The sequence below is a fragment of the Scyliorhinus torazame genome, chromosome 5, assembly GCF_047496885.1.
Source record: "Scyliorhinus torazame isolate Kashiwa2021f chromosome 5, sScyTor2.1, whole genome shotgun sequence".
NCBI classification, from domain to species: Eukaryota; Metazoa; Chordata; class Chondrichthyes; order Carcharhiniformes; family Scyliorhinidae; genus Scyliorhinus; species Scyliorhinus torazame.
Genome location: NC_092711.1, coordinates 121,694,317 through 121,720,060, shown reverse-complemented (window position 1 = coordinate 121,720,060; position 25,744 = coordinate 121,694,317). Strand labels below are relative to the sequence as shown.

The following is a 25,744-nucleotide window of genomic DNA, read 5'->3' as shown; positions in this document are numbered from 1 at the left end:
ACAGGGACGTGACCCATCTAATCCACAGAGCCAAAGTGGAGAATTGAACTGACTGGAGAGCTGCATCTTAACGCTGACCTTCCGGACCTCGGCCTCCTGAAATGTTCCAAAGAAGCTCAACAAACACTCGAGGAACAGCAGCGTATCTTTCCACTGGGCTCAATACAGCTTTCACACTCATAGTGTGTGCAACCGTCTCACACTGTAAATGCTGCCCCCATTCTGTGTGTACTGCCATCGCAGATTTGGGTTTGAATCTTGTTTCCACTTCGTCTTTGTATCCGGGCGGTAGTTGCTGAGAGCTGGCACAGACACAGCGGCTGGAATGGCCTCATACTGTGGTGTAATTATTCTCTCATTCGATGCTCACCTCACTCTGTTGCCAGGGAACCCTAGGCCTTTTCTCATTTCATCTCTCCTGACTTGCACCCTGTCAGAGCGCTTTCCTGTTATTCTGTTTGCTCCCACCGGGATTTGACTTGGTTAAAACGTCCGACATTTCTAACCCGTCCCGGTTTTAACGAAAAGTGATGGTGAAAGACGAGCTGTGTTGTCCTGTCGACAAATCCCGCCTGACTCGCTGAGTTGTTCCAGTATCTTCCGCAGATGTCGGATCAACTTTCGATACGAGAATTGAAGACGTTCTGCTCACTTTGCTCTGCATCAAGAATCAGCTGTCCCACCCAGTGAATTAAAGCGCACGCCAAAAGTTGGAATTCCGAGCCAGCCAGGAGTCGAACCTGGAATCTCCTGATTCGTAGTCAGACGCGTTATCCATTGCGCCACTGGCCCAGCCGGGTGAATGCATTTTGCTATTCCTTATTGAGCCTCTGTGGCGCATTCGGCGGGATTCATTCACATTGGGTTTCCTTTGAGAAGCTGAGCTCACACAGCAGGGAAGCAATACGTTCCCGAGACAATCAAGACATTTTCTAAAAGCTTGTCTATGTGTGGATATTCACTTACTTCTATTGACTTATTCCAGTAGATTCAGGCAGCTCTCTGTATGTTTCATTTTATTCAGTTCAACAACATCAGACTGTGTAACCTCTCTTCCCCCTCCACCATCTGCTTCTTCCCCCTCCACCATCTGTATCCATCATCTTATTTTAATTCCTTGCATTGATATGTTTTACCCTCAGCATTGCCCCCCTCCCCCAGCCCATACCATCCTACTTGAGCAATCTGATCCCTGTCGCCAATTGTTCGCTGACACACTGCTTACTTTCTGCGATTAACACATTCTGATCTCTTGAGGCGCCACTATCAGCACCTTGATTAGCCTCATTTACATTCCCTTTTTCTTTCTGTCCGAGACATTTTCGTCATTTTCCACCTATTGCTGACCACTCTATCGAGGCCCAATAGGGCACGCCAACCCCGCCCCATCCACATTAGTCTGAATCTGACCCCATTTCCAGTTCTCCAGCTTTGACAAAGAGTCACCCAGGCCCGGAACGACCGCTGCCATCTCGCTCCACAGAGGCTGTCAGTCCTGCTGAGATTGTCCAGTATGTTCTGTTTTTGTTTCAGAATGAAGCATCCGCAGTAAGTTGCGTTTGTCGTTCATTTAGACATGTTTGAGATGGTGAATAAGTATGTTTATCTGCATTTGTAAATGCATGAAATTCTGTTGTGGATGAACTAGCTCCGAATATCCAAAATAAGAAGGTCATTTTCTTCTCATTGCCTGTCGAAAGTTCAGTGCTTGTGACTTAATGTGGAATTTATTTTAGTGGCTCATGAGAGACTAATCCTCATAATCCTCGAACATACGAGATGGGGGAACAAAAGTACTTTGTGCAAACATTACTCACACAACATGAGAAGCACTTGATGTTTCTACCCGGTATGGCCTCGGGGACCTTTCGCATGTTAGGGGAATGTGCTAACCACTACACGACAGAAACCGCTGGCGGTGCAGTAAACAATGCACTTGTGCAATGTTCAACCTCACTGTGTTGCTGCAGATTCTCATGGTTCGTCTGAGAGGCCATGTCACTTATTACAAGAAGACAGCCGTTTCTTTAAAACCGATGTCTCAACTTATAAAACAATCAGGAATCGAACTTTACAGACCTGAAGATAAGTTATGCTTGAAGTGGAAGTTAAATTGAGAAGGCAGGGCTTTCGAAAATAACCACAACCATACGGGTGCATGCATTTTGCTATTCCTCGTTGATGAAGACCAGTTACGAGATTGCGGCAATAGTCAGCAACAGACTAAACTGGAAGTACGAGATGTTTCTGCCCGGTTTCGAACTTTTCGCGTGTTAGGCGAATGTGATACCCACTACACTACAGAAACAGCTGGCAATCAACGGACGTGTACAATGTGCAACCTCACTGTGTTGCTGCAGATTCGCATGGTGAGGCTGAGAGGCTAGGCCACTTATTACAAGACGACTGCTGTTTCTTTCAAAAACAGATGTTTCAACATATAAAACCACGAGATGTAGAAATTAGATCGAACTTAACATGATCTGCGTTAACTTCACAGGGACGTGACCCATCTAATCCACAGAGCCAAAGTGGAGAATTGAACTGACTGGAGAGCTGCATCTTAACGCTGACCTCCCGGACCTCGCCCTCCTGAAATGTTCCAAAGAAGCTCAACAAACACTCGAGGAACAGCAGCGCATCTTTCCACTGGGCTCAATACAGCTTTCACACTCATAGTGTGTGCAACAGTCTCACACTGTAAATGCTGCCCCCATTCTGTGTGTCCTTCCATCGCAGATTTGGGTTTGAATCTTGTTTCCACTTCTTCTTTGTATCCGGGCGGTAGTTGTTGAGAGCTGGCACAGACACAGCGGCTGGAATGGCCTCATACTGTGGTGTAATTATTCTCTCATTCGATGCTCACCTTACTCTGTGGCCAGGGAACCCTAGGCCTTTTCTCATTTAATCTCTCCTGACTTGCACCCTGTCAGAGCGCTTTCCTGTTGTTCTGTTTGCTCCCACCAGGATTTGACTTGGTTAAAACGTCCGACATTTCTAACCCGTCCCGGTTTTAATGAAAGGTGATGGTGAAAGACAAGCTTTGTTGTCCTGTCGACAAATTCCGCCTGACTCGCTGAGTTGTTCCAGTGTTTTCCGCAGATGTTAGATCGACTTTCGATGGCAATAACAGCGTGCTTCTGTTACTTTCCCGGGGCTCGTTGGTCTAGGGGTATGACATTCACTTACCTCTATTGACTAATTCCAGTTGATTCAGGCAGCCCTCTGTATGTTTCATTTTATTCAGTTCAACAGCATCAGACTGTGTAATCTCTCTTCTCCCTCCACCATCTGTTTATTTCCATCAAGTTATTTTCATTCCTTCCATTGGTATGTTTTACCCTCAGCATTGCGCCCCTCCCCCCAGCCCATACCATCCTACTTGAGCAACCCTGTCGCCAATTGTTCGCTGACACACTGCTTACTTTGTTCTGCTATTAACACATTCTGATCTCTTGAGGCGCCACTATCAGCAACTTTGTTAGCCTTGATTAGCCTCATTTACATTCCCTTTTTCTTTCTGTCCGAGACTTTTTCGTCATTTTCCACCTATTGCTGACCACTCTATCGAGGCCCAATAGGGCACTCCAACCCCGCCCCATCCACATTTGTCTGAATCTGACCCCATTTCCAGTTCTCCAGCTTTGACAAAGAGTCACCCAGGCCCGGAACGACCGCTGCCATCTCGCTCCACAGAGGCCGTCAGTCCTGCTGAGATTGTCCAGTATGTTCTGTTTTTGTTTCAGAATGAAGCATCCGCAGTAAGTTGCATTTGTCGTTCATTTAGACATGTTTGACATGGTGAATAAGTAGGTTTATCTGCATTAGTAAATGCATGAAATTCTGTTGTGGATGAACTAGCTCCGCATATCCAAAATAAGAAGGTCCTTTTCTTCTCATTGCCTGTCGAAAATTCAGTGCTTGTGACTTAATGTGGAATTTATTTTAGTGGCTCATGAGAGACTAATCCTCATAATCCTAGAACATACGAGATGGGGAACACAAGTACTTTGTGCAAACATTCCTCACACAACATGAGAAGCACTTGATGTTTCTACCCGGTATGGCCCCGGGGACCTTTCGCATGTTAGGGGAATGTGCTAACCACTACACTACAGAAACCGCTGGCGGTGCAGTAATCAATGGACTTGTGCAATGTTCAACCTCACTGTGTTGCTGCAGATTCTCATGGTTCGTCTGAGAGGCCATGTCACTTATTACAAGAAGACAGCCGTTTCTTTAAAACCGATGTCTCAACTTATAAAACAATCAGGAATCGAACTTTACAGACCTGAAGATAAGTTATGTTTTGCTTGAAGTGGAATTTAAATTGAGAATGCAGGGCTTTCGTAAATAACCACAACCAGATGGGTGCATGCATTTTGCTATTCCTCGTTGATGAAGACCAGTTACGAGATTGCGGCAATAGTCAGCAACAGACTAAACTGGAAATACGAGATGTTTCTGCCCGGTTTCGAACCGGGGACTTTTCGTGTGTTAGGCGAATGTGATAACCACTACACTACAGAAACAGCTGGCAATCAACGGACGTGTACAATGTGCAACCTCACTGTGTTGCTGCAGATTCGCATGGTGAGGCTGAGAGGCTAGGCCACTTATTACAAGACGACTGCTGTTTCTTTCAAAAACAGATGTTTCAACATATAAAACCACGAGATGTAGAAATTAGATCGAACTTAACATGATCTGCGTTAACTTCACAGGGACGTGACCCATCTAATCCACAGAGCCAAAGTGGAGAATTGAACTGACTGGAGAGCTGCATCTTAACGCTGACCTTCCGGACCTCGGCCTCCTGAAATGTTCCAAAGAAGCTCAACAAACACTCGAGGAACAGCAGCGCATCTTTCCACTGGGCTCAATACAGCTTTCACACTCATAGTGTGTGCAACCGTCTCACACTGTAAATGCTGCCCCCATTCTGTGTGTACTACCATCGCAGATTTGGGTTTGAATCTTGTTTCCACTTCGTCTTTGTATCCGGGCGGTAGTTGCTGAGAGCTGGCACAGACACAGCGGCTGGAATGGCCTCATACTGTGGTGTAATTATTCTCTCATTCGATGCTCACCTCACTCTGTGGCCAGGGAACCCTAGGCCTTTTCTCATTTCATCTCTCCTGACTTGCACCCTGTCAGAGCGCTTTCCTGTTATTCTGTTTGCTCCCACCGGGATTTGACTTGGTTAAAACGTCCGACATTTCTAACCCGTCCCGGTTTTAACGAAAAGTGATGGTGAAAGGCGAGCTGTGTTGTCCTGTCGACAAATCCCGCCTGACTCGCTGAGTTGTTCCAGTATCTTCCGCAGATGTCGGATCAACTTTCGATACGAGAATTGAAGACGTTCTGCTCACTTGCTCTGCATCAAGAATCAGCTGTCCCACCCAGTGAGTTAAAGCGCACGCCAAAAGTTCGAATTCCGAGCCAGCCAGGAGTCGAACCTGGAATGTCCTGATTCGTAGTCAGACGCGTTATCCATTGCGCCACTTGCCCAGCCGGGTGCATGCATTTTGCTATTCCTTGTTGAGCCTCTGTGGCGCATTCGGCGGGATTCATTCACATTGGGTTTCCTTTGAGAAGCTGAGCTCACACAGCAGGGAACCAATACGTTCCCGAGACAATCAAGACATTTTCTAAAAGCTTGTCTATGTGTGGATATTCACTTACTTCTATTGACTTATTCCAGTAGATTCAGGCAGCTCTCTGTATGTTTCATTTTATTCAGTTCAACAACATCAGACTGTGTAACCTCTCTTCCCCCTCCACCATCTGCTTCTTCCCCCTCCACCATCTGTATCCATCATCTTATTTTAATTCCTTGCATTGATATGTTTTACCCTCAGCATTGCCCCCCTCCCCCAGCCCATACCATCCTACTTGAGCAATCTGATCCCTGTCGCCAATTGTTCGCTGACACACTGCTTACTTTCTGCGATTAACACATTCTGATCTCTTGAGGCGCCACTATCAGCACCTTGATTAGCCTCATTTACATTCCCTTTTTCTTTCTGTCCGTGACATTTTCGTCATTTTCCACCTATTGCTGACCACTCTATCGAGGCCCAATAGGGCACGCCAACCCCGCCCCATCCACATTAGTCTGAATCTGACCCCATTTCCAGTTCTCCAGCTTTGACAAAGAGTCACCCAGGCCCGGAACGACCGCTGCCATCTCGCTCCACAGAGGCTGTCAGTCCTGCTGAGATTGTCCAGTATGTTCTGGTTTTGTTTCAGAATGAAGCATCCGCAGTAAGTTGCATTTGGCATTCATTTAGACATGTTTGAGATGGTGAATAAGTATGTTTATCTGCATTTGTAAATGCATGAAATTCTGTTGTGGATGAACTAGCTCCGAATATCCAAAATAAGAAGGTCATTTTCTTCTCATTGCCTGTCGAAAATTCAGTGCTTGTGACTTAATGTGGAATTTATTTTAATGGCTCATGAGAGACTAATCCTCATAATCCTCGAACATACGAGATGGGGGAACAAAAGTACTTTGTGCAAACATTACTCACACAACATGAGAAGCACTTGATGTTTCTACCCGGTATGGCCTCGGGGACCTTTCGCATGTTAGGGGAATGTGCTAACCACTACACGACAGAAACCGCTGGCGGTGCAGTAATCAATGGACTTGTGCAATGTTCAACCTCACTGTGTTGCTGCAGATTCTCATGGTTCGTCTGAGAGGCCATGTCACTTATTACAAGAAGACAGCCGTTTCTTTAAAACCGATGTCTCAACTTATAAAACAATCAGGAATCGAACTTTACAGACCTGAAGATAAGTTATGCTTGAAGTGGAAGTTAAATTGAGAAGGCAGGGCTTTCGAAAATAACCACAACCATACGGGTGCATGCATTTTGCTATTCCTCGTTGATGAAGACCAGTTACGAGATTGCGGCAATAGTCAGCAACAGACTAAACTGGAAGTACGAGATGTTTCTGCCCGGTTTCGAACTTTTCGCGTGTTAGGCGAATGTGATACCCACTACACTACAGAAACAGCTGGCAATCAACGGACGTGTACAATGTGCAACCTCACTGTGTTGCTGCAGATTCGCATGGTGAGGCTGAGAGGCTAGGCCACTTATTACAAGACGACTGCTGTTTCTTTCAAAAACAGATGTTTCAACATATAAAACCACGAGATGTAGAAATTAGATCGAACTTAACATGATCTGCGTTAACTTCACAGGGACGTGACCCATCTAATCCACAGAGCCAAAGTGGAGAATTGAACTGACTGGAGAGCTGCATCTTAACGCTGACCTCCCGGACCTCGCCCTCCTGAAATGTTCCAAAGAAGCTCAACAAACACTCGAGGAACAGCAGCGCATCTTTCCACTGGGCTCAATACAGCTTTCACACTCATAGTGTGTGCAACAGTCTCACACTGTAAATGCTGCCCCCATTCTGTGTGTCCTTCCATCGCAGATTTGGGTTTGAATCTTGTTTCCACTTCTTCTTTGTATCCGGGCGGTAGTTGTTGAGAGCTGGCACAGACACAGCGGCTGGAATGGCCTCATACTGTGGTGTAATTATTCTCTCATTCGATGCTCACCTCACTCTGTGGCCAGGGAACCCTAGGCCTTTTCTCATTTAATCTCTCCTGACTTGCACCCTGTCAGAGCGCTTTCCTGTTGTTCTGTTTGCTCCCACCAGGATTTGACTTGGTTAAAACGTCCGACATTTCTAACCCGTCCCGGTTTTAATGAAAGGTGATGGTGAAAGACAAGCTTTGTTGTCCTGTCGACAAATTCCGCCTGACTCGCTGAGTTGTTCCAGTGTTTTCCGCAGATGTTAGATCGACTTTCGATGGCAATAACAGCGTGCTTCTGTTACTTTCCCGGGGCTCGTTGGTCTAGGGGTATGACATTCACTTACCTCTATTGACTAATTCCAGTTGATTCAGGCAGCCCTCTGTATGTTTCATTTTATTCAGTTCAACAGCATCAGACTGTGTAATCTCTCTTCTCCCTCCACCATCTGTTTATTTCCATCAAGTTATTTTCATTCCTTCCATTGGTATGTTTTACCCTCAGCATTGCGCCCCTCCCCCCAGCCCATACCATCCTACTTGAGCAACCCTGTCGCCAATTGTTCGCTGACACACTGCTTACTTTGTTCTGCTATTAACACATTCTGATCTCTTGAGGCGCCACTATCAGCAACTTTGTTAGCCTTGATTAGCCTCATTTACATTACCTTTTTCTTTCTGTCCGAGACTTTTTCGTCATTTTCCACCTATTGCTGACCACTCTATCGAGGCCCAATAGGGCACGCCAACCCCGCCCCATCCACATTTGTCTGAATCTGACCCCATTTCCAGTTCTCCAGCTTTGACAAAGAGTCACCCAGGCCCGGAACGACCGCTGCCATCTCGCTCCACAGAGGCCGTCAGTCCTGCTGAGATTGTCCAGTATGTTCTGTTTTTGTTTCAGAATGAAGCATCCGCAGTAAGTTGCATTTGTCGTTCATTTAGACATGTTTGACATGGTGAATAAGTAGGTTTATCTGCATTAGTAAATGCATGAAATTCTGTTGTGGATGAACTAGCTCCGCATATCCAAAATAAGAAGGTCCTTTTCTTCTCATTGCCTGTCGAAAGTTCAGTGCTTGTGACTTAATGTGGAATTTATTTTAGTGGCTCATGAGAGACTAATCCTCATAATCCTCGAACATACGAGATGGGGGAACAAAAGTACTTTGTGCAAACATTACTCACACAACATGAGAAGCACTTGCTGTTTCTACCCGGTATGGCCTCGGGGACCTTTCGCATGTTAGGGGAATGTGCTAACCACTACACGACAGAAACCGCTGGCGGTGCAGTAAACAATGCACTTGTGCAATGTTCAACCTCACTGTGTTGCTGCAGATTCTCATGGTTCGTCTGAGAGGCCATGTCACTTATTACAAGAAGACAGCCGTTTCTTTAAAACCGATGTCTCAACTTATAAAACAATCAGGAATCGAACTTTACAGACCGGAAGATAAGTTATGCTTGAAGTGGAAGTTAAATTGAGAAGGCAGGGCTTTCGAAAATAACCACAACCATACGGGTGCATGCATTTTGCTATTCCTCGTTGATGAAGACCAGTTACGAGATTGCGGCAATAGTCAGCAACAGACTAAACTGGAAGTACGAGATGTTTCTGCCCGGTTTCGAACTTTTCGCGTGTTAGGCGAATGTGATACCCACTACACTACAGAAACAGCTGGCAATCAACGGACGTGTACAATGTGCAACCTCACTGTGTTGCTGCAGATTCGCATGGTGAGGCTGAGAGGCTAGGCCACTTATTACAAGACGACTGCTGTTTCTTTCAAAAACAGATGTTTCAACATATAAAACCATGAGATGTAGAAATTAGATCGAACTTAACATGATCTGCGTTAACTTCACAGGGACGTGACCCATCTAATCCACAGAGCCAAAGTGGAGAATTGAACTGACTGGAGAGCTGCATCTTAACGCTGACCTCCCGGACCTCGCCCTCCTGAAATGTTCCAAAGAAGCTCAACAAACACTCGAGGAACAGCAGCGCATCTTTCCACTGGGCTCAATACAGCTTTCACATTCATAGTGTGTGCAACAGTCTCACACTGTAAATGCTGCCCTCATTCTGTGTGTCCTTCCATCGCAGATTTGGGTTTGAATCTTGTTTCCACTTCTTCTTTGTATCCGGGCGGTAGTTGTTGAGAGCTGGCACAGACACAGCGGCTGGAATGGCCTCATACTCTGGTGTAATTATTCTCTCATTCGATGCTCACCTTACTCTGTGGCCAGGGAACCCTAGGCCTTTTCTCATTTAATCTCTCCTGACTTGCACCCTGTCAGAGCGCTTTCCTGTTGTTCTGTTTGCTCCCACCAGGATTTGACTTGGTTAAAACGTCCGACATTTCTAACCCGTCCCGGTTTTAATGAAAGGTGATGGTGAAAGACAAGCTTTGTTGTCCTGTCGACAAATTCCGCCTGACTCGCTGAGTTGTTCCAGTGTTTTCCGCAGATGTTAGATCGACTTTCGATGGCAATAACAGCGTGCTTCTGTTACTTTCCCGGGGCTCGTTGGTCTAGGGGTATGACATTCACTTACCTCTATTGACTAATTCCAGTTGATTCAGGCAGCCCTCTGTATGTTTCATTTTATTCAGTTCAACAGCATCAGACTGTGTAATCTCTCTTCTCCCTCCACCATCTGTTTATTTCCATCAAGTTATTTTCATTCCTTCCATTGGTATGTTTTACCCTCAGCATTGCGCCCCTCCCCCCAGCCCATACCATCCTACTTGAGCAACCCTGTCGCCAATTGTTCGCTGACACACTGCTTACTTTGTTCTGCTATTAACACATTCTGATCTCTTGAGGCGCCACTATCAGCAACTTTGTTAGCCTTGATTAGCCTCATTTACATTACCTTTTTCTTTCTGTCCGAGACTTTTTCGTCATTTTCCACCTATTGCTGACCACTCTATCGAGGCCCAATAGGGCACGCCAACCCCGCCCCATCCACATTTGTCTGAATCTGACCCCATTTCCAGTTCTCCAGCTTTGACAAAGAGTCACCCAGGCCCGGAACGACCGCTGCCATCTCGCTCCACAGAGGCCGTCAGTCCTGCTGAGATTGTCCAGTATGTTCTGTTTTTGTTTCAGAATGAAGCATCCGCAGTAAGTTGCATTTGTCGTTCATTTAGACATGTTTGACATGGTGAATAAGTAGGTTTATCTGCATTAGTAAATGCATGAAATTCTGTTGTGGATGAACTAGCTCCGCATATCCAAAATAAGAAGGTCCTTTTCTTCTCATTGCCTGTCGAAAGTTCAGTGCTTGTGACTTAATGTGGAATTTATTTTAGTGGCTCATGAGAGACTAATCCTCATAATCCTCGAACATACGAGATGGGGGAACAAAAGTACTTTGTGCAAACATTACTCACACAACATGAGAAGCACTTGCTGTTTCTACCCGGTATGGCCTCGGGGACCTTTCGCATGTTAGGGGAATGTGCTAACCACTACACGACAGAAACCGCTGGCGGTGCAGTAAACAATGCACTTGTGCAATGTTCAACCTCACTGTGTTGCTGCAGATTCTCATGGTTCGTCTGAGAGGCCATGTCACTTATTACAAGAAGACAGCCGTTTCTTTAAAACCGATGTCTCAACTTATAAAACAATCAGGAATCGAACTTTACAGACCGGAAGATAAGTTATGCTTGAAGTGGAAGTTAAATTGAGAAGGCAGGGCTTTCGAAAATAACCACAACCATACGGGTGCATGCATTTTGCTATTCCTCGTTGATGAAGACCAGTTACGAGATTGCGGCAATAGTCAGCAACAGACTAAACTGGAAGTACGAGATGTTTCTGCCCGGTTTCGAACTTTTCGCGTGTTAGGCGAATGTGATACCCACTACACTACAGAAACAGCTGGCAATCAACGGACGTGTACAATGTGCAACCTCACTGTGTTGCTGCAGATTCGCATGGTGAGGCTGAGAGGCTAGGCCACTTATTACAAGACGACTGCTGTTTCTTTCAAAAACAGATGTTTCAACATATAAAACCATGAGATGTAGAAATTAGATCGAACTTAACATGATCTGCGTTAACTTCACAGGGACGTGACCCATCTAATCCACAGAGCCAAAGTGGAGAATTGAACTGACTGGAGAGCTGCATCTTAACGCTGACCTCCCGGACCTCGCCCTCCTGAAATGTTCCAAAGAAGCTCAACAAACACTCGAGGAACAGCAGCGCATCTTTCCACTGGGCTCAATACAGCTTTCACATTCATAGTGTGTGCAACAGTCTCACACTGTAAATGCTGCCCTCATTCTGTGTGTCCTTCCATCGCAGATTTGGGTTTGAATCTTGTTTCCACTTCTTCTTTGTATCCGGGCGGTAGTTGTTGAGAGCTGGCACAGACACAGCGGCTGGAATGGCCTCATACTCTGGTGTAATTATTCTCTCATTCGATGCTCACCTTACTCTGTGGCCAGGGAACCCTAGGCCTTTTCTCATTTAATCTCTCCTGACTTGCACCCTGTCAGAGCGCTTTCCTGTTGTTCTGTTTGCTCCCACCAGGATTTGACTTGGTTAAAACGTCCGACATTTCTAACCCGTCCCGGTTTTAATGAAAGGTGATGGTGAAAGACAAGCTTTGTTGTCCTGTCGACAAATTCCGCCTGACTCGCTGAGTTGTTCCAGTGTTTTCCGCAGATGTTAGATCGACTTTCGATGGCAATAACAGCGTGCTTCTGTTACTTTCCCGGGGCTCGTTGGTCTAGGGGTATGACATTCACTTACCTCTATTGACTAATTCCAGTTGATTCAGGCAGCCCTCTGTATGTTTCATTTTATTCAGTTCAACAGCATCAGACTGTGTAATCTCTCTTCTCCCTCCACCATCTGTTTATTTCCATCAAGTTATTTTCATTCCTTCCATTGGTATGTTTTACCCTCAGCATTGCGCCCCTCCCCCCAGCCCATACCATCCTACTTGAGCAACCCTGTCGCCAATTGTTCGCTGACACACTGCTTACTTTGTTCTGCTACTAACACATTCTGATCTCTTGAGGCGCCACTATCAGCAACTTTGTTAGCCTTGATTAGCCTCATTTACATTCCCTTTTTCTTTCTGTCCGAGACTTTTTCGTCATTTTCCACCTATTGCTGACCACTCTATCGAGGCCCAATAGGGCACTCCAACCCCGCCCCATCCACATTTGTCTGAATCTGACCCCATTTCCAGTTCTCCAGCTTTGACAAAGAGTCACCCAGGCCCGGAACGACCGCTGCCATCTCGCTCCACAGAGGCCGTCAGTCCTGCTGAGATTGTCCAGTATGTTCTGTTTTTGTTTCAGAATGAAGCATCCGCAGTAAGTTGCATTTGTCGTTCATTTAGACATGTTTGACATGGTGAATAAGTAGGTTTATCTGCATTAGTAAATGCATGAAATTCTGTTGTGGATGAACTAGCTCCGCATATCCAAAATAAGAAGGTCCTTTTCTTCTCATTGCCTGTCGAAAATTCAGTGCTTGTGACTTAATGTGGAATTTATTTTAGTGGCTCATGAGAGACTAATCCTCATAATCCTAGAACATACGAGATGGGGAACACAAGTACTTTGTGCAAACATTCCTCACACAAAATGAGAAGCACTTGATGTTTCTACCCGGTATGGCCCCGGGGACCTTTCGCATGTTAGGGGAATGTGCTAACCACTACACTACAGAAACCGCTGGCGGTGCAGTAATCAATGGACTTGTGCAATGTTCAACCTCACTGTGTTGCTGCAGATTCTCATGGTTCGTCTGAGAGGCCATGTCACTTATTACAAGAAGACAGCCGTTTCTTTAAAACCGATGTCTCAACTTATAAAACAATCAGGAATCGAACTTTACAGACCTGAAGATAAGTTATGTTTTGCTTGAAGTGGAATTTAAATTGAGAATGCAGGGCTTTCGTAAATAACCACAACCAGACGGGTGCATGCATTTTGCTATTCCTCGTTGATGAAGACCAGTTACGAGATTGCGGCAATAGTCAGCAACAGACTAAACTGGAAATACGAGATGTTTCTGCCCGGTTTCGAACCGGGGACTTTTCGCATGTTAGGCGAATGTGATAACCACTACACTACAGAAACAGCTGGCAATCAACGGACGTGTACAATGTGCAACCTCACTGTGTTGCTGCAGATTCGCATGGTGAGGCTGAGAGGCTAAGCCACTTATTACAAGACGACTGCTGTTTCTTTCAAAAACAGATGTTTCAACATATAAAACCACGAGATGTAGAAATTAGATCGAACTTAACATGATCTGCGTTAACTTCACAGGGACGTGACCCATCTAATCCACAGAGCCAAAGTGGAGAATTGAACTGACTGGAGAGCTGCATCTTAACGCTGACCTTCCGGACCTCGGCCTCCTGAAATGTTCCAAAGAAGCTCAACAAACACTCGAGGAACAGCAGCGCATCTTTCCACTGGGTTCAATACAGCTTTCACACTCATAGTGTGTGCAACCGTCTCACACTGTAAATGCTGCCCCCATTCTGTGTGTACTACCATCGCAGATTTGGGTTTGAATCTTGTTTCCACTTCGTCTTTGTATCCGGGCGGTAGTTGCTGAGAGCTGGCACAGACACAGCGGCTGGAATGGCCTCATACTGTGGTGTAATTATTCTCTCATTCGATGCTCACCTCACTCTGTGGCCAGGGAACCCTAGGCCTTTTCTCATTTCATCTCTCCTGACTTGCACCCTGTCAGAGCGCTTTCCTGTTATTCTGTTTGCTCCCACCGGGATTTGACTTGGTTAAAACGTCCGACATTTCTAACCCGTCCCGGTTTTAATGAAAAGTGATGGTGAAAGACGAGCTGTGTTGTCCTGTCGACAAATGCCGCCTGACTCGCTGAGTTGTTCCAGTATCTTCCGCAGATGTCGGATCAACTTTCGACACGAGAATTGAAGACGTTCTGCTCACTTTGCTCTGCATCAAGAATCAGCTGTCCCACCCAGTGAGTTAAAGCGCACGCCAAAAGTTCGAATTCCGAGCCAGCCAGGAGTCGAACCTGGAATCTCCTGATTCGTAGTCAGACGCGTTATCCATTGCGCCACTGGCCCAGCCGGGTGCATGCATTTTGCTATTCCTTATTGAGCCTCTGTGGCGCATTCGGCGGGATTCATTCACATTGGGTTTCCTTTGAGAAGCTGAGCTCACACAGCAGGGAACCAATACGTTCCCGAGACAATCAAGACATTTTCTAAAAGCTTGTCTATGTGTGGATATTCACTTACTTCTATTGACTTATTCCAGTAGATTCAGGCAGCTCTCTGTATGTTTCATTTTATTCAGTTCAACAACATCAGACTGTGTAACCTCTCTTCCCCCTCCACCATCTGCTTCTTCCCCCTCCACCATCTGTATCCATCATCTTATTTTAATTCCTTGCATTGATATGTTTTACCCTCAGCATTGCCCCCCTCCCCCAGCCCATACCATCCTACTTGAGCAATCTGATCCCTGTCGCCAATTGTTCGCTGACACACTGCTTACTTTCTGCGATTAACACATTCTGATCTCTTGAGGCGCCACTATCAGCACCTTGATTAGCCTCATTTACATTCCCTTTTTCTTTCTGTCCGAGACATTTTCGTCATTTTCCACCTATTGCTGACCACTCTATCGAGGCCCAATAGGGCACGCCAACCCCGCCCCATCCACATTAGTCTGAATCTGACCCCATTTCCAGTTCTCCAGCTTTGACAAAGAGTCACCCAGGCCCGGAACGACCGCTGCCATCTCGCTCCACAGAGGCTGTCAGTCCTGCTGAGATTGTCCAGTATGTTCTGTTTTTGTTTCAGAATGAAGCATCCGCAGTAAGTTGCGTTTGTCGTTCATTTAGACATGTTTGAGATGGTGAATAAGTATGTTTATCTGCATTTGTAAATGCATGAAATTCTGTTGTGGATGAACTAGCTCCGAATATCCAAAATAAGAAGGTCATTTTCTTCTCTTTGCCTGTCGAAAGTTCAGTGCTTGTGACTTAATGTGGAATTTATTTTAGTGGCTCATGAGAGACTAATCCTCATAATCCTCGAACATACGAGATGGGGGAACAAAAGTACTTTGTGCAAACATTACTCACACAACATGAGAAGCACTTGATGTTTCTACCCGGTATGGCCTCGGGGACCTTTCGCATGTTAGGGGAATGTGCTAACCACTACACGACAGAAACCGCTGGCGGTGCAGTAATCAATGCACTTGTGCAATGTTCAACCTCACTGTGTTGCTGCAGATTCTCATGGTTCGTCTGAGAGGCCATGTCACTTATTACAAGAAGACAGCAGTTTCTTTAAAACCGATGTCTCAACTTATAAAACAATCAGGAATCGAACTTTACAGACCTGAAGATAAGTTATGCTTGAAGTGGAAGTTAAATTGAGAAGGCAGGGCTTTCGAAAATAACCACAACCATACGGGTGCATGCATTTTGCTATTCCTCGTTGATGAAGACCAGTTACGAGATTGCGACAATAGTCAGCAACAGACTAAACTGGAAGTACGAGATGTTTCTGCCCGGTTTCGAACTTTTCGCGTGTTAGGCGAATGTGATACCCACTACACTACAGAAACAGCTGGCAATCAACGGACGTGTACAATGTGCAACCTCACTGTGTTGCTGCAGATTCGCATGGTGAGGCTGAGAGGCTAGGCCACTTATTACAAGACGACTGCTGTTTCTTTCAAAAACAGATGTTTCAACATATAAAACCACGAGATGTAGAAATTAGATCGAACTTAACATGATCTGCGTTAACTTCACAGGGACGTGACCCATCTAATCCACAGAGCCAAAGTGGAGAATTGAACTGACTGGAGAGCTGCATCTTAACGCTGACCTCCCGGACCTCGCCCTCCTGAAATGTTCCAAAGAAGCTCAACAAACACTCGAGGAACAGCAGCGCATCTTTCCACTGGGCTCAATACAGCTTTCACACTCATAGTGTGTGCAACAGTCTCACACTGTAAATGCTGCCCCCATTCTGTGTGTCCTTCCATCGCAGATTTGGGTTTGAATCTTGTTTCCACTTCTTCTTTGTATCCGGGCGGTAGTTGTTGAGAGCTGGCACAGACACAGCGGCTGGAATGGCCTCATACTGTGGTGTAATTATTCTCTCATTCGATGCTCACCTCACTCTGTGGCCAGGGAACCCTAGGCCTTTTCTCATTTAATCTCTCCTGACTTGCACCCTGTCAGAGCGCTTTCCTGTTGTTCTGTTTGCTCCCAGCAGGATTTGACTTGGTTAAAACGTCCGCCATTTCTAACCCGTCCCGGTTTTAATGAAAGGTGATGGTGAAAGACAAGCTTTGTTGTCCTGTCGACAAATTCCGCCTGACTCGCTGAGTTGTTCCAGTGTTTTCCGCAGATGTTAGATCGACTTTCGATGGCAATAACAGCGTGCTTCTGTTACTTTCCCGGGGCTCGTTGGTCTAGGGGTATGACATTCACTTACCTCTATTGACTAATTCCAGTTGATTCAGGCAGCCCTCTGTATGTTTCATTTTATTCAGTTCAACAGCATCAGACTGTGTAATCTCTCTTCTCCCTCCACCATCTGTTTATTTCCATCAAGTTATTTTCATTCCTTCCATTGGTATGTTTTACCCTCAGCATTGCGCCCCTCCCCCCAGCCCATACCATCCTACTTGAGCAACCCTGTCGCCAATTGTTCGCTGACACACTGCTTACTTTGTTCTGCTATTAACACATTCTGATCTCTTGAGGCGCCACTCTCAGCAACTTTGTTAGCCTTGATTAGCCTCATTTACATTCCCTTTTTCTTTCTGTCCGAGACTTTTTCGTCATTTTCCACCTATTGCTGACCACTCTATCGAGGCCCAATAGGGCACGCCAACCCCGCCCCATCCACATTTGTCTGAATCTGACCCCATTTCCAGTTCTCCAGCTTTGACAAAGAGTCACCCAGGCCCGGAACGACCGCTGCCATCTCGCTCCACAGAGGCCGTCAGTCCTGCTGAGATTGTCCAGTATGTTCTGTTTTTGTTTCAGAATGAAGCATCCGCAGTAAGTTGCATTTGTCGTTCATTTAGACATGTTTGACATGGTGAATAAGTAGGTTTATCTGCATTAGTAAATGCATGAAATTCTGTTGTGGATGAACTAGCTCCGCATATCCAAAATAAGAAGGTCCTTTTCTTCTCATTGCCTGTCGAAAATTCAGTGCTTGTGACTTAATGTGGAATTTATTTTAGTGGCTCATGAGAGACTAATCCTCATAATCCTAGAACATACGAGATGGGGAACACAAGTACTTTGTGCAAACATTCCTCACACAACATGAGAAGCACTTGATGTTTCTACCCGGTATGGCCCCGGGGACCTTTCGCATGTTAGGGGAATGTGCTAACCACTACACTACAGAAACCGCTGGCGGTGCAGTAATCAATGGACTTGTGCAATGTTCAACCTCACTGTGTTGCTGCAGATTCTCATGGTTCGTCTGAGAGGCCATGTCACTTATTACAAGAAGACAGCCGTTTCTTTAAACCCGATGTCTCAACTTATAAAACAATCAGGAATTGAACTTTACAGACCTGAAGATAAGTTATGTTTTGCTTGAAGTGGAAGTTAAATTGAGAATGCAGGGCTTTCGTAAATAACCACAACCAGACGGGTGCATGCATTTTGCTATTCCTCGTTGATGAAGACCAGTTACGAGATTGCGGCAATAGTCAGCAACAGACTAAACTGGAAATACGAGATGTTTCTGCCCGGTTTCGAACCGGGGACCTTTCGCGTGTTAGGCGAATGTGATAACCACTACACTACAGAAACAGCTGGCAATCAACGGGCGTGTACAATGTGCAACCTCACTGTGTTGCTGCAGATTCGCATGGTGAGGCTGAGAGGCTAGGCCACTTATTACAAGACGACTGCTGTTTCTTTCAAAAACAGATGTTTCAACATATAAAACCACGAGATGTAGAAATTAGATCGAACTTAACATGATCTGCGTTAACTTCACAGGGACGTGACCCATCTAATCCACAGAGCCAAAGTGGAGAATTGAACTGACTGGAGAGCTGCATCTTAACGCTGACCTTCCGGACCTCGGCCTCCTGAAATGCTCCAAAGAAGCTCAACAAACACTCGAGGAACAGCAGCGCATCTTTCCACTGGGCTCAATACAGCTTTCACACTCATAGTGTGTGCAACCGTCTCACACTGTAAATGCTGCCCCCATTCTGTGTGTACTGCCATCGCAGATTTGGGTTTGAATCTTGTTTCCACTTCGTCTTTGTATCCGGGCGGTAGTTGCTGAGAGCTGGCACAGACACAGCGGCTGGAATGGCCTCATACTGTGGTGTAATTATTCTCTCATTCGATGCTCACCTCACTCTGTGGCCAGGGAACCCTCGGCCTTTTCTCATTTCATCTCTCCTGACTTGCACCCTGTCAGAGCGCTTTCCTGTTATTCTGTTTGCTCCCACCGGGATTTGACTTGGTTAAAACGTCCGACATTTCTAACCCGTCCCGGTTTTAATGAAAAGTGATGGTGAAAGACGAGCTGTGTTGTCCTGTCGACAAATCCCGCCTGACTCGCTGAGTTGTTCCAGTATCTTCCGCAGATGTCGGATCAACTTTCGATACGAGAATTGAAGACGTTCTGCTCACTTTGCTCTGCATCAAGAATCAGCTGTCCCACCCAGTGAGTTAAAGCGCACGCCAAAAGTTCGAATTCCGAGCCAGCCAGGAGTCGAACCTGGAATCTCCTGATTCGTAGTCAGACGCGTTATCCATTGCGCCACTGGCCCAGCCGGGTGCATGCATTTTGCTATTCCTTATTGAGCCTCTGTGGCGCATTCGGCGGGATTCATTCACATTGGGTTTCCTTTGAGAAGCTGAGCTCACACAGCAGGGAACCAATACGTTCCCGAGACAATCAAGACATTTTCTAAAAGCTTGTCTATGTGTGGATATTCACTTACTTCTATTGACTTATTCCAGTAGATTCAGGCAGCTCTCTGTATGTTTCATTTTATTCAGTTCAACAACATCAGACTGTGTAACCTCTCTTCCCCCTCCACCATCTGCTTCTTCCCCCTCCACCATCTGTATCCATCATCTTATTTTAATTCCTTGCATTGATATGTTTTACCCTCAGCATTGCCCCCCTCCCCCAGCCCATACCATCCTACTTGAGCAATCTGATCCCTGTCGCCAATTGTTCGCTGACACACTGCTTACTTTCTGCGATTAACACATTCTGATCTCTTGAGGCGCCACTATCAGCACCTTGATTAGCCTCATTTACATTCCCTTTTTCTTTCTGTCCGAGACATTTTCGTCATTTTCCACCTATTGCTGACCACTCTATCGAGGCCCAATAGGGCACGCCAACCCCGCCCCATCCACATTAGTCTGAATCTGACCCCATTTCCAGTTCTCCAGCTTTGACAAAGAGTCACCCAGGCCCGGAACGACCGCTGCCATCTCGCTCCACAGAGGCTGTCAGTCCTGCTGAGATTGTCCAGTATGTTCTGTTTTTGTTTCAGAATGAAGCATCCGCAGTAAGTTGCGTTTGTCGTTCATTTAGACATGTTTGAGATGGTGAATAAGTATGTTTATCTGCATTTGTAAATGCATGAAATTCTGTTGTGGATGAACTAGCTCCGAATATCCAAAATAAGAAGGTCATTTTCTTCTCATTGCCTGTCGAAAGTTCAGTGCTTGTGACTTAATGTGGAATTTATTTTAGTGGCTCATGAGAGACTAATCCTCATAATCCTCGAACATACGAGATGGGGGAACAAAAGTACTTTGTGCAAACATTACTCACACAACATGAGAAGCACTTGATGTTTCTACCCGGTATGGCCTCGGGGACCTTTCGCATGTTAGGGGAATGTGCTAACCACTACACGACAGAAACCGCTGGCGGTGCAGTAAACAATGCACTTGTGCAATGTTCAACCTCACTGTGTTGCTGCAGATTCTCATGGTTCGTCTGAGAGGCCATGTCACTTATTACAAGAAGACAGCCGTTTCTTTAAAACCGATGTCTCAACTTATAAAACAATCAGGAATCGAACTTTACAGACCTGAAGATAAGTTATGCTTGAAGTGGAAGTTAAATTGAGAAGGCAGGGCTTTCGAAAATAACCACAACCATACGGGTGCATGCATTTTGCTATTCCTCGTTGATGAAGACCAGTTACGAGATTGCGGCAATAGTCAGCAACAGACTAAACTGGAAGTACGAGATGTTTCTGCCCGGTTTCGAACTTTTCGCGTGTTAGGCGAATGTGATAACCACTACACTACAGAAACAGCTGGCAATCAACGGACGTGTACAATGTGCAACCTCACTGTGTTGCTGCAGATTCGCATGGTGAGGCTGAGAGGCTAGGCCACTTATTACAAGACGACTGCTGTTTCTTTCAAAAACAGATGTTTCAACATATAAAACCACGAGATGTAGAAATTAGATCGAACTTAACATGATCTGCGTTAACTTCACAGGGACGTGACCCATCTAATCCACAGAGCCAAAGTGGAGAATTGAACTGACTGGAGAGCTGCATCTTAACGCTGACCTCCCGGACCTCGCCCTCCTGAAATGTTCCAAAGAAGCTCAACAAACACTCGAGGAACAGCAGCGCATCTTTCCACTGGGCTCAATACAGCTTTCACACTCATAGTGTGTGCAACAGTCTCACACTGTAAATGCTGCCCCCATTCTGTGTGTCCTTCCATCGCAGATTTGGGTTTGAATCTTGTTTCCACTTCTTCTTTGTATCCGGGCGGTAGTTGTTGAGAGCTGGCACAGACACAGCGGCTGGAATGGCCTCATACTGTGGTGTAATTATTCTCTCATTCGATGCTCACCTTACTCTGTGGCCAGGGAACCCTAGGCCTTTTCTCATTTAATCTCTCCTGACTTGCACCCTGTCAGAGCGCTTTCCTGTTGTTCTGTTTGCTCCCACCAGGATTTGACTTGGTTAAAACGTCCGACATTTCTAACCCGTCCCGGTTTTAATGAAAGGTGATGGTGAAAGACAAGCTTTGTTGTCCTGTCGACAAATTCCGCCTGACTCGCTGAGTTGTTCCAGTGTTTTCCGCAGATGTTAGATCGACTTTCGATGGCAATAACAGCGTGCTTCTGTTACTTTCCCGGGGCTCGTTGGTCTAGGGGTATGACATTCACTTACCTCTATTTACTAATTCCAGTTGATTCAGGCAGCCCTCTGTATGTTTCATTTTATTCAGTTCAACAGCATCAGACTGTGTAATCTCTCTTCTCCCTCCACCATCTGTTTATTTCCATCAAGTTATTTTCATTCCTTCCATTGGTATGTTTTACCCTCAGCATTGCGCCCCTCCCCCCAGCCCATACCATCCTACTTGAGCAACCCTGTCGCCAATTGTTCGCTGACACACTGCTTACTTTGTTCTGCTATTAACACATTCTGATCTCTTGAGGCGCCACTATCAGCAACTTTGTTAGCCTTGATTAGCCTCATTTACATTCCCTTTTTCTTTCTGTCCGAGACTTTTTCGTCATTTTCCACCTATTGCTGACCACTCTATCGAGGCCCAATAGGGCACGCCAACCCCGCCCCATCCACATTTGTCTGAATCTGACCCCATTTCCAGTTCTCCAGCTTTGACAAAGAGTCACCCAGGCCCGGAACGACCGCTGCCATCTCGCCTCACAGAGGCCGTCAGTCCTGCTGAGATTGTCCAGTATGTTCTGTTTTTGTTTCAGAATGAAGCATCCGCAGTAAGTTGCATTTGTCGTTCATTTAGACATGTTTGACATGGTGAATAAGTAGGTGTATCTGCATTAGTAAATGCATGAAATTCTGTTGTGGATGAACTAGCTCCGCATATCCAAAATAAGAAGGTCCTTTTCTTCTCATTGCCTGTCGAAAATTCAGTGCTTGTGACTTAATGTGGAATTTATTTTAGTGGCTCATGAGAGACTAATCCTCATAATCCTAGAACATACGAGATGGGGAACACAAGTACTTTGTGCAAACATTCCTCACACAACATGAGAAGCACTTGATGTTTCTACCCGGTATGGCCCCGGGGACCTTTCGCATGTTAGGGGAATGTGCTAACCACTACACTACAGAAACCGCTGGCGGTGCAGTAATCAATGGACTTGTGCAATGTTCAACCTCACTGTGTTGCTGCAGATTCTCATGGTTCGTCTGAGAGGCCATGTCACTTATTACAAGAAGACAGCCGTTTCTTTAAACCCGATGTCTCAACTTATAAAACAATCAGGAATCGAACTTTACAGACCTGAAGATAAGTTATGTTTTGCTTGAAGTGGAAGTTAAATTGAGAATGCAGGGCTTTCGTAAATAACCACAACCAGACGGGTGCATGCATTTTGCTATTCCTCGTTGATGAAGACTAGTTACGAGATTGCGGCAATAGTCAGCAACAGACTAAACTGGAAATACGAGACGTTTCTGCCCGGTTTCGAACCGGGGACCTTTCGCGTGTTAGGCGAATGTGATAACCACTACACTACAGAAACAGCTAGCAATCAACGGACGTGTACAATGTGCAACCTCACTGTGTTGCTGCAGATTCGCATGGTGAGGCTGAGAGGCTAGGCCACTTATTACAAGACGACTGCTGTTTCTTTCAAAAACAGATGTTTCAACATATAAAACCACGAGATGTAGAAATTAGATCGAACTTAACATGATCTGCGTTAACTTCACAGGGACGTGACCCATCTAATCCACAGAGCCAAAGTGGAGAATTGAACTGACTGGAGAGCTGCATCTTAACGCTGACCTTCCGGACCTCGGCCTCCTGAAATGTTCCAAAGAAGCTCAACAAACACTCGAGGAACAGCAGCGTATCTTTCCACTGGGCTCAATACAGCTTTCACACTCATAGTGTGTGCAACCGTCTCACACTGTAAATGCTGCCCCCATTCTGTGTGTACTGCCATCGCAGATTTGGGTTTGAATCTTGTTTCCACTTCGTCTTTGTATCCGGGCGGTAGTTGCTGAGAGCTGGCACAGACACAGCGGCTGGAATGGCCTCATACTGTGGTGTAATTATTCTCTCATTCGATGCTCACCTCACTCTGTGGCCAGGGAACCCTAGGCCTTTTCTCATTTCATCTCTCCTGACTTGCACCCTGTCAGAGCGCTTTCCTGTTATTCTGTTTGCTCCCACCGGGATTTGACTTGGTTAAAACGTCCGACATTTCTAACCCGTCCCGGTTTTAACGAAAAGTGATGGTGAAAGACGAGCTGTGTTGTCCTGTCGACAAATCCCGCCTGACTCGCTGAGTTGTTCCAGTATCTTTCGCAGATGTCGGATCAACTTTCGATACGAGAATTGAAGACGTTCTGCTCACTTTGCTCTGCATCAAGAATCAGCTGTCCCACCCAGTGAGTTAAAGTGCACGCCAAAAGTTCGAATCCCGAGCCAGCCAGGAGTCGAACCTGGAATCTCCTGATTCGTAGTCAGACGCGTTATCCATTGCGCCACTGGCCCAGCCGGGTGCATGCATTTTGCTATTCCTTATTGAGCCTCTGTGGCGCATTCGGCGGGATTCATTCACATTGGGTTTCCTTTGAGAAGCTGAGCTCACACAGCAGGGAAGCAATACGCTCCCGAGACAATCAAGACATTTTCTAAAAGCTTGTCTATGTGTGGATATTCACTTACTTCTATTGACTTATTCCAGTAGATTCAGGCAGCTCTCTGTATGTTTCATTTTATTCAGTTCAACAACATCAGACTGTGTAACCTCTCTTCCCCCTCCACCATCTGCTTCTTCCCCCTCCACCATCTGTATCCATCATCTTATTTTAATTCCTTGCATTGATATGTTTTACCCTCAGCATTGCCCCCCTCCCCCAGCCCATACCATCCTACTTGAGCAATCTGATCCCTGTCGCCAATTGTTCGCTGACACACTGCTTACTTTCTGCGATTAACACATTCTGATCTCTTGAGGCGCCACTATCAGCACCTTGATTAGCCTCATTTACATTCCCTTTTTCTTTCTGTCCGAGACATTTTCGTCATTTTCCACCTATTGCTGACCACTCTATCGAGGCCCAATAGGGCACGCCAACCCCGCCCCATCCACATTAGTCAGAATCTGACCCCATTTCCAGTTCTCCAGCTTTGACAAAGAGTCACCCAGGCCCGGAACGACCGCTGCCATCTCGCTCCACAGAGGCTGTCAGTCCTGCTGAGATTGTCCAGTATGTTCTGTTTTTGTTTCAGAATGAAGCATCCGCAGTAAGTTGCGTTTGTCGTTCATTTAGACATGTTTGAGATGGTGAATAAGTATGTTTATCTGCATTTGTAAATGCATGAAATTCTGTTGTGGATGAACTAGCTCCGAATATCCAAAATAAGAAGGTCATTTTCTTCTCATTGCCTGTCGAAAGTTCAGTGCTTGTGACTTAATGTGGAATTTATTTTAGTGGCTCATGAGAGACTAATCCTCATAATCCTCGAACATACGAGATGGGGGAACAAAAGTACTTTGTGCAAACATTACTCACACAACATGAGAAGCACTTGATGTTTCTACCCGGTATGGCCTCGGGGACCTTTCGCATGTTAGGGGAATGTGCTAACCACTACACGACAGAAACCGCTGGCGGTGCAGTAAACAATGCACTTGTGCAATGTTCAACCTCACTGTGTTGCTGCAGATTCTCATGGTTCGTCTGAGAGGCCATGTCACTTATTACAAGAAGACAGCCGTTTCTTTAAAACCGATGTCTCAACTTATGAAACAATCAGGAATCGAACTTTACAGACCTGAAGATAAGTTATGCTTGAAGTGGAAGTTAAATTGAGAAGACAGGGCTTTCGAAAATAACCACAACCATACGGGTGCATGCATTTTGCTATTCCTCGTTGATGAAGACCAGTTACGAGATTGCGGCAATAGTCAGCAACAGACTAAACTGGAAGTACGAGATGTTTCTGCCCGGTTTCGAACTTTTCGCGTGTTAGGCGAATGTGATACCCACTACACTACAGAAACAGCTGGCAATCAACGGACGTGTACAATGTGCAACCTCACTGTGTTGCTGCAGATTCGCATGGTGAGGCTGAGAGGCTAGGCCACTTATTACAAGACGACTGCTGTTTCTTTCAAAAACAGATGTTTCAACA

General features: G+C 45.8%; 8 non-coding genes across 8 annotated transcripts; all 8 read right to left on the bottom strand.

Annotated features, from left to right (window-relative positions):
• Nucleotides 1-719: 719 nt before the first annotated feature.
• On the bottom strand, nt 720-792 carry trnar-acg (transfer RNA arginine (anticodon ACG)). Its single transcript has one exon. It is a non-coding gene; the product is annotated as a tRNA-Arg (tRNA).
• Nucleotides 793-4,459: 3,667 nt separating this feature from the next.
• trnav-aac (transfer RNA valine (anticodon AAC)) lies at nt 4,460-4,532 on the bottom strand. The gene has a single exon. It is a non-coding gene; the product is annotated as a tRNA-Val (tRNA).
• A 9,072-nt stretch (nt 4,533-13,604) lies between these two features.
• On the bottom strand, nt 13,605-13,677 carry trnav-aac (transfer RNA valine (anticodon AAC)). The gene has a single exon. It is a non-coding gene; the product is annotated as a tRNA-Val (tRNA).
• A 907-nt stretch (nt 13,678-14,584) lies between these two features.
• Nucleotides 14,585-14,657, bottom strand: trnar-acg (transfer RNA arginine (anticodon ACG)). Its single transcript has one exon. It is a non-coding gene; the product is annotated as a tRNA-Arg (tRNA).
• Nucleotides 14,658-18,324: 3,667 nt separating this feature from the next.
• On the bottom strand, nt 18,325-18,397 carry trnav-aac (transfer RNA valine (anticodon AAC)). Its single transcript has one exon. It is a non-coding gene; the product is annotated as a tRNA-Val (tRNA).
• A 907-nt stretch (nt 18,398-19,304) lies between these two features.
• trnar-acg (transfer RNA arginine (anticodon ACG)) lies at nt 19,305-19,377 on the bottom strand. Its single transcript has one exon. It is a non-coding gene; the product is annotated as a tRNA-Arg (tRNA).
• A 3,667-nt stretch (nt 19,378-23,044) lies between these two features.
• trnav-aac (transfer RNA valine (anticodon AAC)) lies at nt 23,045-23,117 on the bottom strand. Its single transcript has one exon. It is a non-coding gene; the product is annotated as a tRNA-Val (tRNA).
• Nucleotides 23,118-24,024: 907 nt separating this feature from the next.
• On the bottom strand, nt 24,025-24,097 carry trnar-acg (transfer RNA arginine (anticodon ACG)). The gene has a single exon. It is a non-coding gene; the product is annotated as a tRNA-Arg (tRNA).
• Between the last annotated feature and the right edge of the window lie 1,647 nt (nt 24,098-25,744).